We start from the raw sequence: 13660 nt of genomic DNA on the forward strand, positions 1-13660 counted from the left end.
AAGCCTACCTGTCCTTTTATAGCTCCCCATACCAACTCAATGGGGTTGAGGTCGGGGTGATATGGTGGCAGTCGCAGCACTTGATGTCCAAAATTGTTAATAAGCTGGTCTATTTTGTACACCGGCTCCCTCTGGACGTTTTGCACCAACATCAAAAGTTCTACTTTGGTAAAATTTTCGTCATAGTCAATGTTGTGTTTATGAAGCCAGTCTTGAATGTTCTTCTTCAAAGAACCACTTGTTGGTTTTTTGTCTTCCTCTACGCAATGGTATTTTGCATTGTCCATCACTATAACGCTTGGTTCTTCAAGATTCGGCAACAGTTGTTTTTCAAGCCATTTATTGAAATTTTCATAGTTCATGGACTCATGATAATCGCCTGTTTTTTGATGTGCTTTGAAAATTGCCAAACTGTCCCTTACAAATCCATTTTCACCGCCAACGTGTGCAATTATCAGCCGTTCGCCTTTCCCAACAGCCTTGGTTACGCCGGGTTCCTCAGGACTTTGCCAACATTTACTTACTGTATGGTTCGCATTAACGTAAGTCTCGTCGATGTAAACAATTGGAAAGCCTTCTGATCTACATTTCTTAATTTTTTTCAAATATCGAATTCGCCAATCAACGGTTGAAGGGATTTCTACCAATAGTTTTCTTCTAGACTGGCATCTAACCCATTTAAAGCCCAATTGTTTTAACACAGATATTAAGTACGTCCTTCCACATGTTAAAATGTCTGCTTCCTCAAGAGCTGAAATGAGTGTCTTCACAGTAGGCAATTCTTTTTTTAAGATGTACATTTCCTGTATTTTCCTTCTAATAGCGGCTTTAGTAAAATCATCAACTTCAATTCTTTTTTTTCTTTCAGTCTTTTTGCCTGTAGGTGTAGAAAAGGTCAACTGTCCTCGGATTTCAATCGCTCTTTTTCCCTCACGAATAATTTGTTTTACGAGGGTTTGCCCAATACCTGTAGCTGTTGATGTTTCCTCGGCCAAATTAAATGTCAAATCATGTTCTTTCTTCATTCCTTTCAAGTGTTCTGCAACTTTATACACAATTTCTCTTGCCTGCTCTCCAAGAGGTCGACCAGATACAGAAGAAGATTTTGATGTCGCCATTACGTTTGTCAACAAACACAGGTCATATACCAATCTACCACAATTTCAAAAAACGATTTACTATTAAATAGCTACCGTAACTATAAAATAACTGAACAAAACTATCCCTACCTACTAAACTATCACTAAATATTAACAATTATAAACGTTGTTGCAACTTTCAACAAAATGAAGGGGGAAATCTCGAGACATAAAAAGAGAGTCCGCGTGGAGGATTCAGCGCAGGGTCGTACTGACTCGTCACAACAATGCTTGTCAACAGATGTTAAATCACGATTATTAAAACAGAAACGGTATGTACCATAACTAATGATGTCACTAGCGTAAACACAATTGAGCATTACCATTGACTATACATTACCATTGACCTGTTGGTATATTAGTCAATGGCATTACTTAAACGGAACTGTGAATACAGTTATATAGTTATTGTTGCGAATTTCCCATATAGGGCTTTCCTCTTCAATGATCACATTTCCATCTTTCCTAGTAAAAATTGTAGCACTTCGGCTAACATCCTCGTTCATCTTTGGTAGGAATGTGAATCTTGTAGGCCTAGGTGTTCTTCATTATACAGGCTAATAACGATAGTAAATTCTTAAAAAATATTATCTTCATTTCTTTTACTCGGTGGCGTTCTATAACTTTTATGTTTCATGGGTTCTTTCAGTGATTAATTTCTAAAGATTTAGTTTTTTGTAGGACGCATTTCTTTGAATTGCAGCTTAAATATTAACAGCAATTAAATTATACAGCTGATCAAAATGTAAACTAGGGTTGCTTTCAGATAGGTGAAAGCCAGTTATATGGTGCAACACAAATAAACAACTCGATCACCTACTTATAACCTACACTTTACCTCCCTAATCTAACTTTACTTCAAAACTTTTAATGTAGTCATGAATACTCATAAACCCCGACCTACCTTCCCCACATGCCTAAATTAGATCAGTGTTCAATCTGCGTTTTATTAATAAGTGTAATATAGCTGACTGCACCGTCGATGTAATTCAACATAATATAACCTGTGATGTATTATCGGATTAAATATCGATTTCGATGCGGTTCGATATATCGCTTATTAAGTCCTGATTTCTAACATTTGCTGTTTCTGATCAGCTGGCAACACAAATAGGTTCCCAAGAAAGTAGTCACTGGTCCGTATCCCTCCGCTCTTGTTTATGCTCTGCGCATTGAGAAAGTAGTTCCGTATATTTTCTCGATTTTCAGTGAGTTCCGCGCCTTAAAAAAGTGTTTTAACGGCATTTTCTTGTTTATTTAAATCATAGGAATGGTTTAAAAACGTTTAAAAGAAAAGATATGGAAAAGATATCAGATATGGCTCAAGTCTAGAAAGTTTGGAAATACCTTATGATTCCCTTGTTTACATTTTTCTTGTAAACAAAAAACTGTCATATGGCTACTTTTATCCCATAAGCCTAATGTTAAAATTTGAAAAAAATAGATCCTGCAGTGTGAAAACGGACGTTGTTGGAGAGGGGGAACATACCCTCCCTCAACGTTACCTCCCCTACATGCGCTAAAAATTTCGCGCAGGTCGTTTTCTAAACGGTTTACCTATAGTAAGCGATTCTCAAAAAAATGACGGACTTCGTTCATATGACAAACCTTAATAATTTTCAAGGGATTATTTTGATATTTTACCTACGACCGTTTTTTTTTAAATGCCGTTACAGTCCAGTTCTTAAAATTGAAAAGTTTCACATAATAGCATTGTTTACTTACATAACATCATAGTTTTAGTTAACTACACGGGTAATGTATCAGTGTATTTTAGTTAACTACACGGGGACATTACTTGACCGATGAGGGTCAAGGATTAAGAGAAAAGGTAAAATAATTTAAAAAAGTAAAGCAATGATTGTAATGATTCGAACTTCAACTATTCATCTCTCTACCAATTTAAATGTTAACGATAGATGCATTTAGTGATTGGTACAACGAGTCGTCGCATCTCTGTCAGTGGCAATGAGAGTTTCAATAGGAATTTCGTTTGATTATATTTATGATTGGTGTGAATGTATAGACTATTCATTAATATTTCAAAAGACAAGGAAATACAACATTTTACCATTTAAACACGTTTTCAATTATTTAATATATCCCTAAAACTCGTAAACTTTTGAACGTAAGTATTATAAGTGGAATGCTAATGTGTGCATTATTCAAGAGCAACACAAATTTGATAACGCAATATTTGTTATTTCAGTAGTTATACAATTTTAAGCAGTGTTCAATTTTATCTTTCTAAAGAATATCATTGGGCCATAGTGTTTGGAAAACTGAAAGGGTTGCTGTAATTTATTTGTTACCTCAAATTATTACTTACATACTTACATTCTATTACACAATTGAACTCTAACTAGTCTGTAACTCAATAGTTTAGTGAACATAAATCAAATGTATGCAACAGCCAAGGGAGAACAGTTTACTCACACCCGCAAGGAAGGGATTAAGAGATTAGGTCAGGAATTGAAGAGTACAGTCAAGACAAGCAATTTGCACGACGCACTCACTGGCGTCCCAGGCACGGGGGAGCAGCTTACCACCTCCCGCTAAAACACTCTGCAGTGAAAAATCTGATTTTGAAAAATATATCACTAAATTGAATTCTGCTTTCATTGAAAGATGCTATCCTCAAAAACTAATATCCAATCAGATCAAAAACCCCAAAAAACTCAACTAAGATAATAGTTTTTCAAGTGATCCTAAATTTATAACTCAATACTATCCTGGGCTACAAATAAGATAAACAGTGTAATGAAAGTAGCATTCAATATTTTGAAATCTTCTCCCAGTACTGAAAAATTATTTTCCAGACCACCACGTGTTGTTTTTTAAAGGCTATAAAATTTAAAAAATATGTTGGTAAGACCCAAAATTCAAAATTCTCGGCCTTCAAACAATTTTACAGTTCCGAGGATACATATAGAACTATTCCCGCTTCGATATTGTCCTAGGGCTCTGCCCAGTGGGCTTTCAAAGATTTGACGTGAGAGATTTAAAACAGTTTGTTGTTTGCCTTTGTTTGCTTTGTTGATGCTATTTTAAATAAATAATTTGAATCACTCCATAGGTATATGCACAGACAATATAATATATTGTCTGTGGTATAGGGTATCTGCTAAATGTTTTCTGTGGCTAAGGGCAGCAAGCATAATTGTTTTGAATAAATACTGGTTTACTAAAGTAGCTTTGGTCTTGTGGTTAATTGTGGTGAGAAATGGCTTCCCTGATTGGAATTTTGGAAATTGCCTCCGTGAAATGTGAAAATTAAAATAAATGTGTGTTGAGGAAAGCTTAGTTCAGTTCTTGGTCAAAACCGCTAAATTAGCAAACATGCCTACCCATTTATTATTTCTAAGTTTATGCTTTGTTTATATTTTGTAAAGGTTTGTCAAAATTAGTGTTAAGTAAAGGTATCTCATTGACAGAACTTAGCATACCTACCCAAGGAATTGTTTCCAAGCTACTTTTGTAAAAGGTTGAACAAAATTTAGTGCAAAGAAAAGGTATCCCTTATGACCAAACTTAACCAACCCTAGATTTTTCTGTGATCAACATAAAAACTACAATCAATGTTAAGTTTATGTGGTCGTATTCCTCTTAAAGGCGCGATTGACATTAAATATTCTATAAAAATAGGCCTAATCATCGGCTGATTCCTAACTTTGCTGACTGAACTGATTAAGGTTCCACTACCCAGTTATCGAAACTAATCACGAAATTTCTTTTCATCAGCATTGACATGCATATTTTTGGTTTGTTTAAGAAACATAAAGAAACGGAAACTACCTCTAGGATTTACTGTTATATACGGATGATCCATTTACTATTATATACCATACATGCTAGTAACCTATTTTGCTCAAAGCGTAAGACAGCGCCTATTTAAAATCTCCTTTAAACAATATTGTTTTCCGCCCATTGGAACATTTCATAGTACTTACTTAATGAACAAATATATTTCCGTACGAATCTATTTAATCTTTATTCCCAGGTTGTTTTGCAAGAGTCGAGGTTATTTAAACAGCTAGTGTAGGTTATTCCACTTCAAAAAAAAACTATTGATTAAACACTACAATAAATCTCAAATTAAAACTGATAGTAAACTTACAAAGAAAGTATGTAGAACTAGCTGTTTGCCCGTTCTACGTACGGGAATTTTGTAGTAAGTTGAAACCAGAACAGGAGTTGGTTTGCATATTTAGTGTGAATTTTCCCAGATATGCTGGCAAAACTATAACTGTATAGGAATACATATAAACCTCCGCAAATACAATATCTGACAGTTTCAAAGCCAAAACGAATGCTTCGCAATTAAATGTCACCCGATCGTGTTAGTCCATATGAAATGAAAATGAAATGAAATAATATTTTATTTCCCAACTGCATAATACAATTCATGGTATTTACATTAGTTATACAATCCTTAACTTAAAAATAGCTTATTCCCTATATGGGAAATTCGCTAAGAATTACAAAAGTATATTATATATAAATGGCACAAAGAGGAAAAAAAGAATACCTTATCAAATTATGAGGAAAAGGTCTACATAGCCAGGGGCCTGTGCGTAGACATGTCTAAATGATAAAAGGAATTGCTTTATAGTTCTATGAGGCATAGCCCTAAGGTAGGCCTGTAATAGACCTGTAATTGTTTGCGTATTACTAAATGCATAAAAGTCGACGTTAAGAGCTTCGCTCAGTAATATAAATAGTGAGTAGACACAGCAAAAAACCGCCAACCGGGCGCTCGAATGCTTGTACATGTACAATAGGAAACAATGCTATTGTTTGCGCTTCCGTTGGTAACGCAAATATTTAGAGCTCCTTATACTACTAGGCTAAAATATGCCCACGCTAAACTCCATATGGTTGCCTATCTCATTACATAACTTCATCTATGATTAGATTATACAGTACTATGCGAAACCCGACAAAATCGACTGTTACTTTCAAGGCTCAGGCTCAAGCTAATTCATCTAATTGCGATAAATTGAGTGAAATTAATTATACATATTTTGACCATTTAGCATTGTTTAAAGAGTAATACGTGTAAAAAAAATAATTATATTAATTGCGTTAGTTACCAAATATGGTTGATCATTCAATCAATAAAATATTTCCCGTGCCGTACGTCATCGGAGTTATTAGACTATTAGTTTGTTAACTGGTATATCTTCTTTTGGATAAACCTTTAAAAAGTATTGAAGTCGTATTGGTGGATCTATTGTAGTTAAACACTTTACCTGCTCTTGTTTAAAAAAAGTTTAAACGAGTTTGATAAAAATTTAGTATGTTGTAGCATAGATAAAAGGAGTCTTTTATCTATGGTTATGGTTATAGTACTTTAAATTCTGAACAAAATTGTACAAATCCCATTTCCGTATATTTACTCTCACCACTTGCACATGATAAAGGTTGTTGTCAAACTTATGGGAGAAAGTATGTGTCAGAATGCTGATACCGTTTATTTTAGTAGTGATTTCTATATGTCCGATATTTTACCAGTGTAAAGCAGATTAATCTATGATTTTATTTGAGAAAAAATATCTGTTTGTTGAGAAGGCACGTTCTAACTTCAGAGGGATGTATATCCGACAGTGTAAGTTTGATTTTTCCTTCGTCTTGTCCCGTCAATTCATATCGTACTTCTGTGCCAATGAATAACCCTATATCATAGTTTTGAGAAATTGGTTGTGGTGTTACTGTTAAAGCTAAAATTCATCAATAAATTGGTTTACCTTGACATGGGGGATGTCAGTTAGTTGTCTCAGGCTTATACATACATAAAGTTGTCAATTAATCACTCCACGTAATGTTAGGGGTTTACTCGCTTTCGTTTATATGGTCACTAGCTGTACCCGCGGGCTTCGCCCCGTTTAACTTCATAAGCATTCGCATGGCTCATTCGCGTCCTGGTTGAAGTTCGTTCGCTACGCTCACTCACCTTTAGGTTGGAGCTCGTTCGCTGCGCTCACTTGCCTTCAGGTTTGCTCGTTCGCTACGCTAACTCGCCTCCAGGTTGAAGTTCGTTCGCTACGCTCACTCACCTTTTGGTTGCAAATTAGCTGTTGTCATAAATTAAAAAAAAAATAATAGTGCTGCACCCTGTTGGTAATCCTTGTAACTTTAATGCTATTGAACATCACAGAACAGAACCAACTTGTTTAATTGAAACAGCTGTTAAGATTCATTAATTCCTTTTAAATATGAAAAATCATAAGATTAACATGGGGAACTACAGAGCCACTGGGGCGGGCCCGAAAGGGTTTTTGAGATAAGAATATGCTTTAATGTTAATCGGGAATGTGAGCTATCATCATGCCAAATTTCAGTCCAATCCGTCCAGTAGTTTATGCGTGATTGAGCAACACACACCCACGCACACACACACACACACAAACATACACACAAACAGGTTTGAACCGCTCTGCTCCAGGCTACTCTCTTATCAGTTGAAACATCCTTATCAGTTGAGCTGGTGAACTGATACAATGGCTATTGTCTGGTTGGGTTTGGAGTAATTGTTTGACATGATCCTCTAATTTTTATTTGAGCTGATTGCGCGCTCATCAACTCAAAAATGTGTAAATTCATCTTTTGAAGTGGCCAACTTCAATAAATGATAATTAGTGAGGCAATAGAGTATATCAATTGTTACAGAATTTGTTATATAATCATGTAAGCTATCAATAAAAAATTGCAAAGACGAAGCAGGGCTGCGATATATGGCAGTTAAGTTACAATTCACGTCTGCCCACGTAAAAGTCAAGGAAAGACTCGTAGCGACACCGCCAATTAATAGCTGGTTACAGGAAGTTGATCATGAGTAATCTATGTATATTACTATTCCATATTATATACCTAAATTCGCATTAAATAATTTGTGATTCGGATTAACAATTTCTTTACAAATAACAAAGGGAGAATCATCGTAATCTATGTTCATTATCGGACAGAACTATCGCTCTGCCAGCCAGTGGCGCAGCGTGCCGTCAACGGTATTCGTCAAGTTCAATGGGGAATGAATATAGAATGTTTGCGTCCCGAACATAGATGGAAGTCAACAAGGACGAAATTAATTGTTGCTATCCAACTATTACATCGCTACACTATGGAATGAATTCCAAACTATTTAGTTATTTTGAATATAAAATCGTAGACTAGATTTCAGAAAATTGTTTAGCTAGGCCTATTCGAGATAAAATCATGAACTGAATTCCAGAGAATAATGAAATAATTTGAAATGTAAAATGAAAAATATTTGATTAAATATACTGATTACATACGTTAAGGAAAGTATTTTCAAGAAATAATGCAAATACTCTGATAAATAGTGGAATGGGAATTTGATAGTATTCGAATGTAATTATTTCGATAGTTGAATAATTATCTGAGTCGGCTAAGTCTAACTATCTGAGAAAAAAGAAATTTTTAGGTAAGGAAATGCCGATATATATTAATTAATCATGGAAAACAATTCTCAACAACAATACTTCGTAACAATGAGCTCAGTTACTCTAAAAAATAGGAAAGTCGATAATACATTTTAACTAATGCACGTGATAAAGTAATATAACGATGTGTTTAAATACATGATATACAAAAAAGTGAAATAATGTAATAATGTAAATGAAGTACACTTTTTCACGTAGGTTAGGCCAATAATACAGTAAAATAACAATTAAAGTGATAACATAAATTAATACAAATCAAGATGAAAATGATTACGGGATGGAAATGCAATTTGCAAATGATTGCTGTACTGCAGATTAGAAGATATCCGATTTAAATATCAAGGCAATAAGGATTGATAGTATTAATGAAGTAAAAAAAGTTAGTTTACACTAGATTGGTCGAAAACTTAGAAATGTGAGACATGTCAAATACCTGAAACTTCAAAGGGAGTTTTCCTTCGTCACAACGCGTCAGTTCTTATCGTACTTCTGTTCAACAAATAACCCTCCAGCATAGTTTTGAAAAATTGGTTGTGGGGTTACTGTTAAAGCTGGAATTGCGTGACATGGGGGATGGCAGTTAGATGTCTCAGCCTTATCATTTTCATAAAGTTGTCAATATAATCTCTCTACGGAATGTTAGGTGTAGTGGAATGTACTTGAAGTGGAGTTGGCTTTTATTCTTGAACTTTTAGGGACCTCCTTGTTTAAATGGTCGCGCAGCTTCATTGGCAACAAATAATGCAAATAACATAGCAATTTAACATTTCTAAAAATAAAAATAAGTACTGTAAATTGGCTGTTACGTTAATATCGACGTGTACATGCATTGTTAATCAACGTATCTTATATTAGATGATGTGATCTAAATTAAAAGGAATATGACCTTTACGTCACGACAGTAGCTGCTTAAATAGTACAGTACTTACTCTTTATGCTATTGTTTACAGCCAAAATGTCGTGTTATTTTCAATTTTGTTACCAACCCAGTGGGCCACGGTCCGTAATATAGGCCACTGCAAATAATTCAAGATAGGTATACCATTTTAGGCAAGGTTTCTGTGTTGAATGAATACATCAAAGTAACCTCTCTGAAAAGTCTGCAGTAAATTGAAGTTTTCCAGCTTAATGACTTTCTAAATCATACACAAATTTCTACATAAATATTGTAAAATGTTTTATCCAGTTGCTCTAAACTATTATTCATTTAACAAAATATGGACACGGCTCATATGGGCAACGTGTCCTTTTGCACTTGTATTATTGTGTATTGTATTACACAATCGAAGATTTTTCCAACGTTTGAAAACATATATGACAATAATTTCATGAACCTATGATGATCTGTCTAGAATAATATCATTGATAGTCAAAGATAATATGATAAAATATAGACAAAAGTGGTGAAAAAGGCAAACAGCAACCCGTACAATAGATATAAGATAGTTCAATAAGAAATAATTGAAAGAGTTACTGTGGTAAAAGGATTTTTAACTGATTTCGTAATGAAACGTTATATTGAAAAACATGACATGATACAGAAGAAAATTAATTTTACCTAACCCGCCATGTTAAACTTCCCTATCCCAAGCGTGATGTATACAACTTCCTTACTTCTCGAGTGATGTAAAGCATCAAAAACTCACTCAGTGATGTAATGAAACCCATTTAAATAACATTGAGTGATTAACTTAAAAAATATACCTCTATGGAGCCAACGACGTTCAACGCTAGAAATCAGCTGTGCTCTTGAATTTTATTGTTATGTTTTGAAGAATTTTCCTAACCTAGCTTTTGTTTGTAAATGAACGTTACTGTTAGAAGACGAGTGAAATGGATAATGATTAATATTGTTCGTAACCTCCTGTATATTGTCGGGTCAGGTAAAATCTTGTACGTTAGCGTGTTTATACATCACTTAGGTAAATTATGCAACTCGCTTCCGCTCGTTGTACAACCTTCACCTGCGTGATGTAAAAACACTCTTACTACACTTGTAAAGTAAATAGCTATTACACACCGAAAATAACGTTGCAAATACTTCTTTTGGACAGTTCAGTAACTCCTAATAAATGTGTGTTGTTTAAAATACAGTTTAAAAATTAACAGCTGTTTCATTAAAAAGTATTATCCACATGACCAAAATGTAAACAAATCTGTGGAGGGATCTTTAAAGGCTTCTGGGGCAGAGCCCTAAGGGAATTTACTTAGTTTTTCTTCTGATAACTCATCTACAGACCAAGACCTTTATTTGGACACCTCTACCAAGTTTCTACGCCCAACCGTTCTCTCGAATTAGTGGACACAAAGTTTCCAATTAAATATTTAGATTCCTCCATGTTAATCTTATGGGAGAAAACCTAACTTTGATGAATAATCCTGCCCAAACTAATAAAGATTTCAAAAATTTAAAAACACTTTGCAAAACTACAGATCAGACAAATTTTTTTACACTTTAATCATTAAAATCGAAATTCAATCTATGCCTGGCTTGTTCTCAGCCAGGTCTTTGCCCATGAGAACGTGACTTGAACTTGAGATCTTGCGATCATCTTTACTTTTCATTCCTATGAGGGGTCAGCGAGCGTTTTGTATTTTTCATGAGTTTGTAAAGAAAATGATTTAATAATTTAAATTTTTAATTTCCATATGTTTATAAGGACATTTAACAACTGCGCAATTAATAAGTACTGTAAACCATATTACTGTAAAATGCCGGTCTTTATAAATTATATAGTTCTAAAAGAAATTTCTATTTGACCTCTTTGTCACAAAAACATACTTTTTTGTATAATGATTGTTATGTAAATGCAGTTGTCATCGTAATTTACAATTATTGATCTGTCTAAGTGTTATTTTTTCAATAAATGTAAATATCTTGTTTGGTAAACAAAGGATGTAATTCAATCTGTAAGTTAAGACAAGTATGCGAAAACTACAGTTTTCCATTAGCTCAAGCCTAAATTATATTGTATGTAATGTAGCTTGTTATATTTCGTTATTTTGTCACGTAAAAACGTTTAAATTATGTATGATGTATAAATATAAAAAAATTTAACAACAAATCCATTTGAAAGTAAATTTTAGACATTGGTACGGTCGACATTGGTACATTATCATTGGTGAAAATGCACATGCACATTAACATTAATGCGGCTATGTGTTTAAGTTGAGACACGTTTGTAGAAAACACTAAAAAGGCAATCTTCTAAACAATTTTAAAATATTAACAACTTTAATTATATAGAAATGTTCATAACACAGTAAGTAATTCCATTAGTTGCATAAGCTTTTACGTGAGTCTTTTTAATTAATTGAAAATTAAGTCTGTAATAACTCCTAAAATAGCTCCTGTAATACCGGTACTTGATAATTGCTTGATTTCTAGCAACGAGTACACAAGTTAAAAATTCAACAATGTATTAACATAACAAGCACTCTTTCACGCTGCAAGACTAGTAAACGGCAGAAGTAAGGCAGAACGGCAGAACTGCGGTATTGGTTTACCATACACGCCTGCAACGATGCGCTGCAAACCGCGCGACGAGTAGCTAAATGAACCGTACTGTAGGCGAGAGTTAAGAAGTCCTCTGAGTCCTGGCCTATCCTAAAAATGCAGGCGCTTGCTACTCGACGGCTAGGCGTGCCGGGTGGGTTACTCATGTCCCACGCGGCAGTCAGGGCTCACATCCACTGCGTTAAAACCAAAAGAGCTCCTGCAAATACCGCGCAGCAACATACAAACATTGCTGCATATCACTCTGGCTCAGAGGACTTCTTAACTCTCGCCCACAGTAGAGTAAGTGAGCCTTCTAATATTTGTAGAGGGTTCACTTACTCTACAGATCATTGTGCCAATGAACTGTAGAGTAAGTGAGCCGTCTTCTATTTGTGTAATAGTTATCATGAAATAGGCTCGTATAGTATACGAGCCTACTCCTGTAATTTATTTAAATTCAGTATTTTGGCTCGTATACTATACGAGCTTATTCCTGAATTATTCAAGAATTCATACGCTTGGCTCATAGGCACTATGATCTGTAGAGTAAGTGAACCCTCTTCATTTATTTGATATTTTTGATCGGCTCGTATAGTATACGAGCCTGTAGTGCAAGTGAACCTTCAATATTATTTACGAAGCTCGTATAGACTATGATTTGTAGAGTAAGTGAGCCATGTGTTTTAAGAATTACATATTTGGAGGCTCATTGTGTCAATGATTCGTAGAGTAAGTGAACCCTAACCCTCTTTATAAAAAAATTAGAACTATAAGTTTTAGTGAGAAGGTCGAGAGGAGGCCTGATTAATTTAATGGTTGTATTTCTATGGGAGACCGTCAAGGTGCCACCACGACAAGGATAAAAACGTCGAAAAAACTTGGGTTAGTCTCTATTGTATAACAAAGAGAGCCATAAAGTAGCATTACTCTATCTTTTGTAAGATCTTGTACCTACAATAGGGAATCTTGTACATTTTTCAGGGAAATTTAGTACAAAAATGTGGTACCCCTGTGGACACACTGCGTAGATGTCAGTCGCAGTGTTTCCATTTGAGGGATAAAAATCCCTTTCTAGGGATATTTAGGGCCTTCGAGGGATTGAAAAGGGATTGAGGGATAACTAGGGATAATCAGCGAAATTGGAGGTTTTTTAGATTTTCTAGGGATTTCAGGCCTTTGACATTATAAAATTGAAATATTGATAAAATAATACGTTATGATGGCTGTATTTAAACAACGTTAAGGACCTATTTTGGCTAATTTTGCAAGGTATTGATAACACATTTATTATACTACTTTTTCCCTAGGTTTTGGTAACAAATCGATTGTAGCATAATAGATAGAAGATACTCCTCAAGGAGTATGTTTTATCTATGGTTGTAGGTAGTGGTAGTGACGTAGTGTTTCAAAGTCGGAACACACAAGGGAAGAGAAACAGCCAACACTGCACGAAACGAAACAAGCAAATAAGGGCTGGAGTCGATCGGTGGAATGGAATGGCAGATCTAGATTACTGTTGTAATTCGTTTCTTTCTTAGTAGCCCTGTGCCCTGTGTCAA

The sequence above is a fragment of the Macrosteles quadrilineatus genome, unplaced genomic scaffold (assembly GCF_028750875.1).
Source record: "Macrosteles quadrilineatus isolate MER2022 unplaced genomic scaffold, UCM_ALF_1.0 Scaffold_5__1_contigs__length_97177068, whole genome shotgun sequence".
Lineage (NCBI taxonomy): Eukaryota > Metazoa > Arthropoda > Insecta > Hemiptera > Cicadellidae > Macrosteles > Macrosteles quadrilineatus.